At 50.3% G+C, this 13,495-nt stretch overlaps 5 non-coding genes across 5 annotated transcripts; all 5 read left to right on the top strand.

The window, feature by feature from the left end:
• The first annotated feature begins 7,327 nt into the window (after positions 1 to 7,327).
• Positions 7,328 to 7,518, top strand: LOC141209245 (U2 spliceosomal RNA). The gene has a single exon (XR_012279445.1). It is a non-coding gene; the product is annotated as a U2 spliceosomal RNA (small nuclear RNA).
• A 1,122-nt stretch (positions 7,519 to 8,640) lies between these two features.
• LOC141209244 (U2 spliceosomal RNA) lies at positions 8,641 to 8,831 on the top strand. The gene has a single exon (XR_012279444.1). It is a non-coding gene; the product is annotated as a U2 spliceosomal RNA (small nuclear RNA).
• A 1,121-nt stretch (positions 8,832 to 9,952) lies between these two features.
• Positions 9,953 to 10,143, top strand: LOC141209243 (U2 spliceosomal RNA). Its single transcript, XR_012279443.1, has one exon. It is a non-coding gene; the product is annotated as a U2 spliceosomal RNA (small nuclear RNA).
• A 1,120-nt stretch (positions 10,144 to 11,263) lies between these two features.
• LOC141209242 (U2 spliceosomal RNA) lies at positions 11,264 to 11,454 on the top strand. The gene has a single exon (XR_012279442.1). It is a non-coding gene; the product is annotated as a U2 spliceosomal RNA (small nuclear RNA).
• Positions 11,455 to 12,575: 1,121 nt separating this feature from the next.
• LOC141210285 (U2 spliceosomal RNA) lies at positions 12,576 to 12,766 on the top strand. The gene has a single exon (XR_012280458.1). It is a non-coding gene; the product is annotated as a U2 spliceosomal RNA (small nuclear RNA).
• The last annotated feature ends 729 nt before the right edge of the window (positions 12,767 to 13,495 follow it).

Here is a 13,495-nt window from a genome sequence, read left to right as displayed (position 1 = left end):
AGGTGTCCATTTCACCAACACAGGGAGACGTAACCAGGTAGGGGTCTGTCCTACCCCGAGTCCTTAACAGTCTCTAGTCCATCCTGGGTTACGCTCCAACTATATACAAGGATTCCCGGTAAATCCACCAAGGTTTCCTAAAAACAACTGGAAACACAAAATTATACACAAGCAACAATACACAGATAAACATAAATAAAACTATTTTTACACTTCAAATTCTCCAGCGTGCGGGTAACTGGCCTCTAGTGGCCCTAGTGGACCTACGGAGCTGACTGTCTGGCCCTGAACTACAGGGTGTAGGAGCTGTCAAGGGTAAACTGGGCAGCTGTCTACCGGCTCTTTGTCTCACTAGGGGTACGGCAGGCTCACTATAAGCAGAGGGTTGATTCTCCTGTTCTACTTGTGTGGAGTCTTCTGCCTCCTGGACCGGCTGTTTTTCCAGCTCCACCCGTTGCTCCGTAGGTTCTTGGGATGATGGTTGGAGGAAGGTGAGTACGGGTACCACAACTGCACCATTGACTTGAGTCCAAGACCGAGGGAAGTCCCCGAGCCCGGTACTAACCATATCTTCCCTTTCTCCCACGGGTCGATGGTCTTCTTGTTCCTCTTCAGGGTTCCTCAGTTGTTCGGGACACTTCTTCAGGTGTCCCGGGATACAATGGCTGTGGTTTCCCCTCCGTCTTTACTGATGGTACAGACCTTCGGGTTCTCGTGGCTTGAGGGCAGTACGGTGTACGGGTCCTTCTCCCACTGGTCGTCCAACTTGTGGAGCCGTCTCTTCCTCTTCAAGACCTGCTCTCCGGGTACCAGGGGAACAGCGGGAGCATACTGGTTGTAAGTTTTCTCTTGTCTTTCCCTAGCCTGACAGAGACTTCGCTCCACGCTCTCCTGTACTCTCCGGTACTGCTGCTGCCTCTCTGTGTCCCAGTCTGTTTCTGGTGAAGTGTCCTCGGGGGTCAGGACTCCCATTTCCAGGTCAACAGGTAACTTACCAGGTCTTGCCCTCATTAGGTAAGCCGGGGTACAGTTGGTGGAACCTACCGGGATGTGGTTGTATAGGTCCACCAGATCGGGCAACTTTTCAGGCCACAGACTGCGTTCTTCCAGGGGCAACGTTTTTAGAAGATCCATTACCACCTGGTTCATTTTTTCACAAAGTCCATTAGTCTGCGGATGGTAGGGTGTCGTCCTTATCTTCCGGCAGCCATACAGATTGCAGAATTCCTGAAAGACCTCCGCTTCAAAGGCAGGTCCCTGGTCCGTCAGCACTTGGTCCGGGTACCCGTGTGGACGGCAGAAGTGCTGCTGGAAGGCTCTAGCTGCTGTTTGAGCCGTTAAGTCCTTGACGGGGACGACAACCAAGAACCGGGAGTAATGATCCACGATGGTTAACGCGTAGACGTAGCCACTTCTGCTTGGGGTCAGTTTTACATGATCCAAGGCTACCAGTTCCAACGGTTGCCGGGTGACGATGGACTGCAGGGGAGTCTTCTGGCTGGCCCGGTCCTTCCTTCTCAGATTGCACGGGCCACAGTCTCTGCACCACTTCTCGATGGTTCCCCTCATGCCTACCCAGTGGAACCGCTCGCGCAGCAGGAACTCCAGCTTTTTCCACCCGAAGTGTCCAGCTCCGTCGTGGTATGCCTCCATCACCATGGCTGCGTCTCTTCGTGGCACCACTACTTGCCAGAGTAGTTCATGCGTCCGGGAGTTGACCATTCTGCGGCACAACTTCCCCTTGTAAAGGAATAGTCGACTCTTCTCCGCCCATAGTTGTTTGGCTTCCTCCGGAGCGTCTGGTTCAAGGCGAGCCTCCGGCCGAGTCAGCATCTCCTTCACCAGTCGGACGGCAGGGTCGCTGTCTTGCGTTTCCGCCCAGTTGTAGTGGGGTAAGGGGTTCAACGTAGCAGCCTGCTTACCCCTTACCCGGTGGGAATACTGGATAGTCCCATGACGGTGGAACGCAGGGAGTTCAACTTCTTCCAGTCCCTCCGGATCTTCTCCTTCGTCCGGCAGGTTGGGCATCCTGGACAGGGCGTCCGCGTTAGTATTGGAGCGTCCTGCCCGGTATTTGATTGTGAACTCGTAGTTGGACAGACGGGCCATCCACCTCTGCTCCAGGGCACCGAGTCTTGCCGTGTCCAGGTGTGTCAACGGGTTGTTATCCGTGTATACGGTGAACCGGGAAGAAGCGAGGTAATGCCTAAAGCGCTCGGTGACTGCCCATACCACGGCCAGGAACTCTAGCTTAAATGAGCTGTAATTTTCGGGGTTCCTTTTGGTGGGTCGCAGTTTTCGGCTGGCATAGGAGATTACTCGTTCTCTCCCCTGCTGAATCTGGGACAGTACGGCTCCTAGCCCGATGTTACTGGCGTCGGTGTAGAGGATAAAGGGCTGACTATAATCCGGGTACGCCAGGATTTCGTCCCCCGTGAGGGCCATCTTCAGCTGGCGGAAGGACTCTTCTTCCAGCTCCTCCCATTTGAAGGGCGGCTTCTGGTTCTTGGCCTTCCGGGACTGGCCTATCAGGAGGTCCTGCATAGGTGCTGCCTTTTTGGTGAAACCGGGAATAAACCTTCGGTAGTAGCCTACCAACCCGAGGAACTGCCGCACTTCTTTTACGCTGGAGGGGCTTGGCCATCCCTTAATTGCGGTGATCTTATCAGGGTCGGGAGCCACTCCGTCAGCGCTCACCACGTGTCCCAGGTACTGCACCTTTGGTTTCAGGAGGTGACACTTGGAGGGTTTCACCTTTAGGCCGTAACTCGCCAGAGCCTCGAACACTTCCGCCTGGTGTTTCAGGTGGTCCTCATACGTCTTGGAATATACGATGACATCGTCCAGGTACAACAGGACCGTCTCGAAGTTTCTGTGGCCCAGACAACACTCCATTAGGCGTTGGAAGGTTCCTGGTGCGTTGCAGAGTCCGAACGGCATGCAGGTGAACTCGCTAAGTCCCATCGGGGTGGTGAATGCGGTCTTCTCCCGGTCCGCCTCTGCTACAGGAACCTGCCAGTACCCGCTAGTGAGATCCAAGGTAGAGAAGAAGTTAGCAGATCTTAAAGCAGCCAATGACTCCTCTATCCTTGGTAAGGGGTACGCATCCTTGTGTGTGATACGGTTGATTTTCCGGTAATCTACACACATCCTCATAGTGTTGTCTTTCTTTTTGACTAAAACTAATGGGGCTGCCCAGGGGCTACAACTATCCCGGATTACCCCAGCCTCCTTCATGTCTCTAAGCATCCCCTTGGCGTGTTGGTAATGTGCAGGGGGTACGGGTCGATACCTCTCTTTTATGGGAGGATGATCTCCCGTGGGGATGCGATGTTCTACCCCCTTGACTCGCCCGAAGTCTAACGGGTGTTTACTAAACACTCTCTCATACTCTTGAACCACCCGATAGACTCCTTGTTTCTGATGTGAGGGAGTGGAGTCAGTACCCAGATGTAGTTGCTGACACCAGTCCTCCATGTCTTTCTTAGAGCCGTTACCTTCCTCCGGGTGAGATGGAGGCAAGGGTTCCACAGATTGTATAGAATTTTGATTAGTGGTATATAATTTGGCTAGCGTGGCATACCGGGGCAGGTACACTTCCCTCTCCCCGATATTTATTATGCGAACGGGCACCCTCCCATGGCGTACATTGACCACCCCCCGTGCTGTCAAAATGGTGGGCCTACTGTCTGAGTAAACTGGTTCTACCATTGCCTGGTAATCTCTACCTCTCAGACCAATAGCTGCCCGGCACCAAATCATCATTTCACTTTTTGGGGGCATGGCAATAGGAAAAGGGTCACACATTCTTACGCTACCAATCTCACCGCCGGAGAGTTCCACTTGTTGCCGTTGCATCAGTGCCCGGATCTCTTTCTGGAGCACCCGCTGCTCGCCGGAGCTGGCATTCTTGGCAACCTGCTGTAAAAGGAAAATCACCTCTGCAAGACAATTTTCAATTACATTAGTTCCTAGAGTTATTTTTGGGTGACTCTCATGTTTGTCAATATCTACAATGATCAGTCCCTGTGCGGCCAGTTCGACTCTACCAATTTTGATGGTCACCTCTTTAAATCCGATCTGTGGCACGGGCTGACCATTGCTGGCGATGATACTCAAGTCGTCGTCAGGGTAGCGGGTAATATCCGAGTCATTCCAGTACTGCTTGAAGAGCACGTACGGGATGGTGGTGACCTGTGACCCGGTGTCCAGTAGGGCACTCATGGGAATGCCATCCAGTACCACAGGCAAGACTGGACGTCCTCCCACATATCTGTCGCGCCAGTTCGATGGGCCTGGTGATCTTTTTCCTGGGGGTTGGCCCTCTACCCCAGGTTGTGCCCGTTTAAAGAACAGTACCTTTCCATATGTCCGGGTTGATTGCAGCGGCGGCAGATGGGTCGTCCGTCCTCGCTGTATCGGTCACTGGGTCTTCCTCTGGCCGGTGGGGTCCTCCATGGTCGACGCCACGGGATGTCCTCCGGTCCGGATGCCAGCTGGATCTTCCCTGGGGTGGAAACCTGTAAAGACTGCACAGTTCGGGTTAGCGCAGCAACGCTCTTAGCTAGCTCTTGGACCTGATGGCGTAGGTCTGGAGCCGGGTCATTGTCCAAAGCCTGCGCATCAGCTCCCACAGGCCCTGCCGACAAGGGCGCCGCCTCCTGGTGGTAAGTGATAGCTGGGCGCCTGTGGGTCACAACGCCACCCGGTGCCGGTTCTCGGAGCACCCGGATGGCTCTGTCCTTGAACTGTGCAAAGTCCAGATGGGGATCCTGTAAGGCCATTGCCCGCAACTGGGTTCGGTGGGCATTGCAATATAAACCCTCTATAAATTGTTCAGTCAACAGCCTGTCCTCGTTTCCCACCCCATCAGGGTCGGTCTGCTTTATGGCCCTAAGGGCCTCTTGTAGGTTTAGTGCATAGTCCCTTATACTCTCATGCGCTCGCTGCTTGCACCCGTAGAATCTAAGCTTAATCTCAGCTGAGGTGCGGGTATCAAAGGTGTCCTTCAGCCGGGTTAGTATCCCTGCGACAGTCTTCCTCCCAGGTGGCCAGGATTTTACTTCCCTTTTGGCTGCCCCGGTTAGTTGGGCCACCAGGATGCTCACTTTTTGCTCTTCTGTGAGGGGGTACACCTGGAAGAGGCTATCCAGCTTTTCTCTAAAGTCATGCAGGGTATGTGACTCCCCTGAGTACTGGGGTAGCCAAGCTGCTCCCGGGATATAGGGCATGGTGAAGGGCATAACTGCAGCAGCGGTGGCGCTGGCGGGGGTTGAGGCAGTGAAGCTCTCCTCCGTATCCGACATCTTCCTCCCCCCTAGTGGACCGTGGCCTACCTTGCGATGATCCTGTTCCGTAGGCCGCGGCTCCGCAGTGGATCGTCAGGGTTGAGGACCTTCCGTCGCGCTCCGGTGACGTCGGCGTCTGCTGGGCTCCTTCCAGGACCTTACGCAACGTCCGGACGTGAGGCGGGGCTTCAGTTCTCGCGCGCTTTCGGAGTCCACGCCCCTCTTCTTCCCGCGCGGCGTCCTCAAGATGGCGTCCAATGGCGGGAAAACTCCACGGATGGCGGGAAGAAGGTCGAAGATGGCGCCGGATGGCGGGAAAACTTCGCGGATGGCGGGAAGAAGGTAGAAGATGGCGCCGGATGGCGGGAAACCTCCACGGATAGCGGGAATCTTCACCACTGGTAAGTTTGAACAGTCTTTGCTTTTCAGGCACGCAGTACCCGGTGGTTGCGGGCACGAAATCCTGCCGACTACGCCAAAGTTGACGCGCCCCTGGGCCTGTGTCGCGCTGCGTTGCGCACGCGTGAGCTTACCCGGAGCCGGATCTGTTGAGGGTTGTAGTCTCGTGGCGGTGACCCGGTCCGTGCCCAGGGAGTCAAACTGGACGGCAGTCTGTTAGCGGTAAATGGTTGATGACTACGCCACCCGTTGAGTGCAGCCAGGGAGCTGCTGCTGCAGGGCAGACCGCTGAGGCCGGTGGTAGGATTGTGCAGCGTGATAGTATAACCCCCAACGGGAGGGGTATGGCCTCAGGGCAGCCGACGTGGATGATGGGGGTAGCAGGAACCACTCAGAGACGGTACGGTGTAGTTCAGGGTCTTTACTGGTAACAACGATAGACCCTCCCGGAGTACTTGCTAGCAAACGGGGCCTGGTCAGTCTTTGAGCAGATGAGATCTCCCCTGGCCAGGCGTAGTTGTAGGCCTCCCAAACTGACTGTACTCTTCTGGCTACCTTGCTAGAAGCTGATGTAAGTAGCCCACGTCCCTGAGTGTACCGTGTGGTGCTCACCCGTATGGCCGGTGACTCGGGGCCTTCTAATGGCTTCCGCTCCACGATGGCGGTGCTGGTCCCACGCGTGTGACCGTGCCTTCGGGCTTCTGGGCCAGAGGACCTGAAATCCCCTGCCTGACGGATTCTGCTGCTGGGTAGGAGTTAGTCCCCACAGCCTCGGACTCCGGGTCCGGTAAAGAATCTTCTTAGTCAGGGCGAGCTCTGCAGCTGCCAGCCCCTGACTCCTTGTAACTCTGCTGTTTCCTATGCTGCTTCTTGTCTCCACTCTCCTTGTCTCACTAACCCTGCCTCAGCCCAGGGTTTATACAGGGGAAGTTCTTCCCCTCCCAAGACTGGGCAGGAGGTGTGGCATGCACAGGATCCCTGACCAAAGGACCTCCCACCTGCTCTCAGACGTAATATCTCTATCACTGTGGCAACCAGACCCCTGGGGTGTCACACCTGCAGACTATAAAAGAGAAACCAACCCAAAAAGTTTGGTTGATTAGTCTGTGGCATTCTTTTAAACTGTTGCTTATGGCGGTCTCTGTGAGCTTCTCAGTGACATTCAGCCATCCAGGTATCCCGCCTGCAGTAGACGGAATGTGGCAATGGAACGCTGGCTGCGCGTGTCATAATAGGCTCTGAGCCTTTATATACCTGCGCACAGCAGCAGCCACCTTCAGTCTGCTGCTGGACAGCCAGCAGCAGCAGCAGCAGGAGAGGTAATTAATCAGCAAACCTCCTGCTAAGGGTAGACAGCTGCTCGTTCCACCCCCCCCCCCCGCCTTAATTGGTTCTCCTCCCTTCCAACGGTGTTGAGGCGGGTGGGAACAGCCGGGGGTTGAGGGTACTGTGCTAAAAGAGGTGGAGTTATGCAGATCTAAAACGCGTGGATTGCAGCAGCAGCAAGCCGAAAAGTGCAGGCATGTGAGGGATCTAGAGGTTGACAGCATGTCTTCTTAACGGGAGTCCAGGTGGCCATCTCCACAAATGGACTTTTCAGAATCCTTGGGTGGCACCGTAGTCGGAAACCAATTCTGGTTATCGCTTCTCGGCCTTTTGGCTAAGATCAAGTGTAGTATCTGTTCTTATCAGTTTAATATCTGATACGTCCCCTATCTGGGGACCATATATTAAATGGATTTTTAGAACAGGGAGATGGAAAAAGAGCTTGCTCTGTCCACTCCACGCATTGACCTGGTATTGCAGTATCTCCAGGACCGGTGCACCCCTTCTTTAATGCAGTTTCTAAAATCAGAAAGAATTGAATTCAATGCTTTTTGTTCATTTTGCTTGTTTGTCGGATTTTGGGATGGACTCTTTGGCTTTGCTTTTCTTCTCCTCATTGGATTTTTCATGTTAAAAGTTGCAGAAGCCAGATGACAAGCTCATTTTGGTTCAACTTCAGCAACTGTGCATTGCATTGCCATGTAATGTAATGTAATGCAATGCTATCTATCTAGCTCTCCCTCTATACTTCCTTTTGGATAAACAGACATATTAGGCAAGCATTTTGGAGCTTTCACCTAAATAACTACAGGTGGTGAGATAAGCTGCACAATATAATTGACCTTTCAGTATATTGTTGCACACACACCATCTATTTAGCAAATGCCCTTGTTATCAACAGCAGCCTTTTAAACTCACCTGAGCTAGCAGGTATGTGAGCTGGTTACTCTGCTGCGCTTAAAATTTCTTTTTTGGTTTGCTACAATGCCTTTTCTGAAACGTTGTCTCCCTCTGCTGGAACACTGACTTCTTTCATTTAATGCCTGCAGACTATAAAAGAGAAACCAACCCAAAAAGTTTGGTTGATTAGTCTGTGGCATTCTTTTAAACTGTTGCTTATGGCGGTCTCTGTGAGCTTCTCAGTGACATTCAGCCATCCAGGTATCCCGCCTGCAGTAGACGGAATGTGGCAATGGAACGCTGGCTGCGCGTGTCATAATAGGCTCTGAGCCTTTATATACCTGCGCACAGCAGCAGCCACCTTCAGTCTGCTGCTGGACAGCCAGCAGCAGCAGCAGCAGGAGAGGTAATTAATCAGCAAACCTCCTGCTAAGGGTAGACAGCTGCTCGTTCCACCCCCCCCCCCCGCCTTAATTGGTTCTCCTCCCTTCCAACGGTGTTGAGGCGGGTGGGAACAGCCGGGGGTTGAGGGTACTGTGCTAAAAGAGGTGGAGTTATGCAGATCTAAAACGCGTGGATTGCAGCAGCAGCAAGCCGAAAAGTGCAGGCATGTGAGGGATCTAGAGGTTGACAGCATGTCTTCTTAACGGGAGTCCAGGTGGCCATCTCCACAAATGGACTTTTCAGAATCCTTGGGTGGCACCGTAGTCGGAAACCAATTCTGGTTATCGCTTCTCGGCCTTTTGGCTAAGATCAAGTGTAGTATCTGTTCTTATCAGTTTAATATCTGATACGTCCCCTATCTGGGGACCATATATTAAATGGATTTTTAGAACAGGGAGATGGAAAAAGAGCTTGCTCTGTCCACTCCACGCATTGACCTGGTATTGCAGTATCTCCAGGACCGGTGCACCCCTTCTTTAATGCAGTTTCTAAAATCAGAAAGAATTGAATTCAATGCTTTTTGTTCATTTTGCTTGTTTGTCGGATTTTGGGATGGACTCTTTGGCTTTGCTTTTCTTCTCCTCATTGGATTTTTCATGTTAAAAGTTGCAGAAGCCAGATGACAAGCTCATTTTGGTTCAACTTCAGCAACTGTGCATTGCATTGCCATGTAATGTAATGTAATGCAATGCTATCTATCTAGCTCTCCCTCTATACTTCCTTTTGGATAAACAGACATATTAGGCAAGCATTTTGGAGCTTTCACCTAAATAACTACAGGTGGTGAGATAAGCTGCACAATATAATTGACCTTTCAGTATATTGTTGCACACACACCATCTATTTAGCAAATGCCCTTGTTATCAACAGCAGCCTTTTAAACTCACCTGAGCTAGCAGGTATGTGAGCTGGTTACTCTGCTGCGCTTAAAATTTCTTTTTTGGTTTGCTACAATGCCTTTTCTGAAACGTTGTCTCCCTCTGCTGGAACACTGACTTCTTTCATTTAATGCCTGCAGACTATAAAAGAGAAACCAACCCAAAAAGTTTGGTTGATTAGTCTGTGGCATTCTTTTAAACTGTTGCTTATGGCGGTCTCTGTGAGCTTCTCAGTGACATTCAGCCATCCAGGTATCCCGCCTGCAGTAGACGGAATGTGGCAATGGAACGCTGGCTGCGCGTGTCATAATAGGCTCTGAGCCTTTATATACCTGCGCACAGCAGCAGCCACCTTCAGTCTGCTGCTGGACAGCCAGCAGCAGCAGCAGCAGGAGAGGTAATTAATCAGCAACCCTCCTGCTAAGGGTAGACAGCTGCTCGTTCCACCCCCCCCTCCGCCTTAATTGGTTCTCCTCCCTTCCAACGGTGTTGAGGCGGGTGGGAACAGCCGGGGGTTGAGGGTACTGTGCTAAAATTGGTGGAGTTATGCAGATCTAAAACGCGTGGATTGCAGCAGCAGCAAGCCGAAAAGTGCAGGCATGTGAGGGATCTAGAGGTTGACAGCATGTCTTCTTAACGGGAGTCCAGGTGGCCATCTCCACAAATGGACTTTTCAGAATCCTTGGGTGGCACCGTAGTCGGAAACCAATTCTGGTTATCGCTTCTCGGCCTTTTGGCTAAGATCAAGTGTAGTATCTGTTCTTATCAGTTTAATATCTGATACGTCCCCTATCTGGGGACCATATATTAAATGGATTTTTAGAACAGGGAGATGGAAAAAGAGCTTGCTCTGTCCACTCCACGCATTGACCTGGTATTGCAGTATCTCCAGGACCGGTGCACCCCTTCTTTAATGCAGTTTCTAAAATCAGAAAGAATTGAATTCAATGCTTTTTGTTCATTTTGCTTGTTTGTCGGATTTTGGGATGGACTCTTTGGCTTTGCTTTTCTTCTCCTCATTGGATTTTTCATGTTAAAAGTTGCAGAAGCCAGATGACAAGCTCATTTTGGTTCAACTTCAGCAACTGTGCATTGCATTGCCATGTAATGTAATGTAATGCAATGCTATCTATCTAGCTCTCCCTCTATACTTCCTTTTGGATAAACAGACATATTAGGCAAGCATTTTGGAGCTTTCACCTAAATAACTACAGGTGGTGAGATAAGCTGCACAATATAATTGACCTTTCAGTATATTGTTGCACACACACCATCTATTTAGCAAATGCCCTTGTTATCAACAGCAGCCTTTTAAACTCACCTGAGCTAACAGGTATGTGAGCTGGTTACTCTGCTGCGCTTAAAATTTCTTTTTTGGTTTGCTACAATGCCTTTTCTGAAACGTTGTCTCCCTCTGCTGGAACACTGACTTCTTTCATTTAATGCCTGCAGACTATAAAAGAGAAACCAACCCAAAAAGTTTGGTTGATTAGTCTGTGGCATTCTTTTAAACTGTTGCTTATGGCGGTCTCTGTGAGCTTCTCAGTGACATTCAGCCATCCAGGTATCCCGCCTGCAGTAGACGGAATGTGGCAATGGAACGCTGGCTGCGCGTGTCATAATAGGCTCTGAGCCTTTATATACCTGCGCACAGCAGCAGCCACCTTCAGTCTGCTGCTGGACAGCCAGCAGCAGCAGCAGCAGGAGAGGTAATTGATCAGCAACCCTCCTGCTAAGGGTAGACAGCTGCTCGTTCCACCCCCCCCCCGCCTTAATTGGTTCTCCTCCCTTCCAACGGTGTTGAGGCGGGTGGGAACAGCCAGGGGTTGAGGGTACTGTGCTAAAAGAGGTGGAGTTATGCAGATCTAAAACGCGTGGATTGCAGCAGCAGCAAGCCGAAAAGTGCAGGCATGTGAGGGATCTAGAGGTTGACAGCATGTCTTCTTAACGGGAGTCCAGGTGGCCATCTCCACAAATGGACTTTTCAGAATCCTTGGGTGGCACCGTAGTCGGAAACCAATTCTGGTTATCGCTTCTCGGCCTTTTGGCTAAGATCAAGTGTAGTATCTGTTCTTATCAGTTTAATATCTGATACGTCCCCTATCTGGGGACCATATATTAAATGGATTTTTAGAACAGGGAGATGGAAAAAGAGCTTGCTCTGTCCACTCCACGCATTGACCTGGTATTGCAGTATCTCCAGGACCGGTGCACCCCTTCTTTAATGCAGTTTCTAAAATCAGAAAGAATTGAATTCAATGCTTTTTGTTCATTTTGCTTGTTTGTCGGATTTTGGGATGGACTCTTTGGCTTTGCTTTTCTTCTCCTCATTGGATTTTTCATGTTAAAAGTTGCAGAAGCCAGATGACAAGCTCATTTTGGTTCAACTTCAGCAACTGTGCATTGCATTGCCATGTAATGTAATGTAATGCAATGCTATCTATCTAGCTCTCCCTCTATACTTCCTTTTGGATAAACAGACATATTAGGCAAGCATTTTGGAGCTTTCACCTAAATAACTACAGGTGGTGAGATAAGCTGCACAATATAATTGACCTTTCAGTATATTGTTGCACACACACCATCTATTTAGCAAATGCCCTTGTTATCAACAGCAGCCTTTTAAACTCACCTGAGCTAACAGGTATGTGAGCTGGTTACTCTGCTGCGCTTAAAATTTCTTTTTTGGTTTGCTACAATGCCTTTTCTGAAACGTTGTCTCCCTCTGCTGGAACACTGACTTCTTTCATTTAATGCCTGCAGACTATAAAAGAGAAACCAACCCAAAAAGTTTGGTTGATTAGTCTGTGGCATTCTTTTAAACTGTTGCTTATGGGGGTCTCTGTGAGCTTCTCAGTGACATTCAGCCATCCAGGTATCCCGCCTGCAGTAGACGGAATGTGGCAATGGAACGCTGGCTGCGCGTGTCATAATAGGCTCTGAGCCTTTATATACCTGCGCACAGCAGCAGCCACCTTCAGTCTGCTGCTGGACAGCCAGCAGCAGCAGCAGCAGGAGAGGTAATTAATCAGCAACCCTCCTGCTAAGGGTAGACAGCTGCTCGTTCCACCCCCCCCCCCGCCTTAATTGGTTCTCCTCCCTTCCAACGGTGTTGAGGCGGGTGGGAACAGCCGGGGGTTGAGGGTACTGTGCTAAAAGAGGTGGAGTTATGCAGATCTAAAACGCGTGGATTGCAGCAGCAGCAAGCCGAAAAGTGCAGGCATGTGAGGGATCTAGAGGTTGACAGCATGTCTTCTTAACGGGAGTCCAGGTGGCCATCTCCACAAATGGACTTTTCAGAATCCTTGGGTGGCACCGTAGTCGGAAACCAATTCTGGTTATCGCTTCTCAGCCTTTTGGCTAAGATCAAGTGTAGTATCTGTTCTTATCAGTTTAATATCTGATACGTCCCCTATCTGGGGACCATATATTAAATGGATTTTTAGAACAGGGAGATGGAAAAAGAGCTTGCTCTGTCCACTCCACGCATTGACCGGGTATTGCAGTATCTCCAGGACCGGTGCACCCCTTCTTTAATGCAGTTTCTAAAATCAGAAAGAATTGAATTCAATGCTTTTTGTTCATTTTGCTTGTTTGTCGGATTTTGGGATGGACTCTTTGGCTTTGCTTTTCTTCTCCTCATTGGATTTTTCATGTTAAAAGTTGCAGAAGCCAGATGACAAGCTCATTTTGGTTCAACTTCAGCAACTGTGCATTGCATTGCCATGTAATGTAATGTAATGCAATGCTATCTATCTAGCTCTCCCTCTATACTTCCTTTTGGATAAACAGACATATTAGGCAAGCATTTTGGAGCTTTCACCTAAATAACTACAGGTGGTGAGATAAGCTGCACAATATAATTGACCTTTCAGTATATTGTTGCACAAACACCATCTATTTAGCAAATGCCCTTGTTATCAACAGCAGCCTTTTAAACTCACCTGAGCTAACAGGTATGTGAGCTGGTTACTCTGCTGCGCTTAAAATTTCTTTTTTGGTTTGCTACAATGCCTTTTCTGAAACGTTGTCTCCCTCTGCTGGAACACTGACTTCTTTCATTTAATGCCTGCAGACTATAAAAGAGAAACCAACCCAAAAAGTTTGGTTGATTAGTCTGTGGCATTCTTTTAAACTGTTGCTTATGGCGGTCTCTGTGAGCTTCTCAGTGACATTCAGCCATCCAGGTATCCCGCCTGCAGTAGACGGAATGTGGCAATGGAACGCTGGCTGCGCGTGTCATAATAGGCTCTGAGCCTT

Source organism: Phyllobates terribilis, unplaced genomic scaffold, assembly GCF_046119375.1.
Source record: "Phyllobates terribilis strain yellow unplaced genomic scaffold, ASM4611937v1 Scaffold_169__1_contigs__length_4117513, whole genome shotgun sequence".
NCBI lineage: Eukaryota > Metazoa > Chordata > Amphibia > Anura > Dendrobatidae > Phyllobates > Phyllobates terribilis.
Note: the sequence above shows the minus strand (reverse complement) of the source record. Positions and strands in the feature narration are given on the sequence as shown.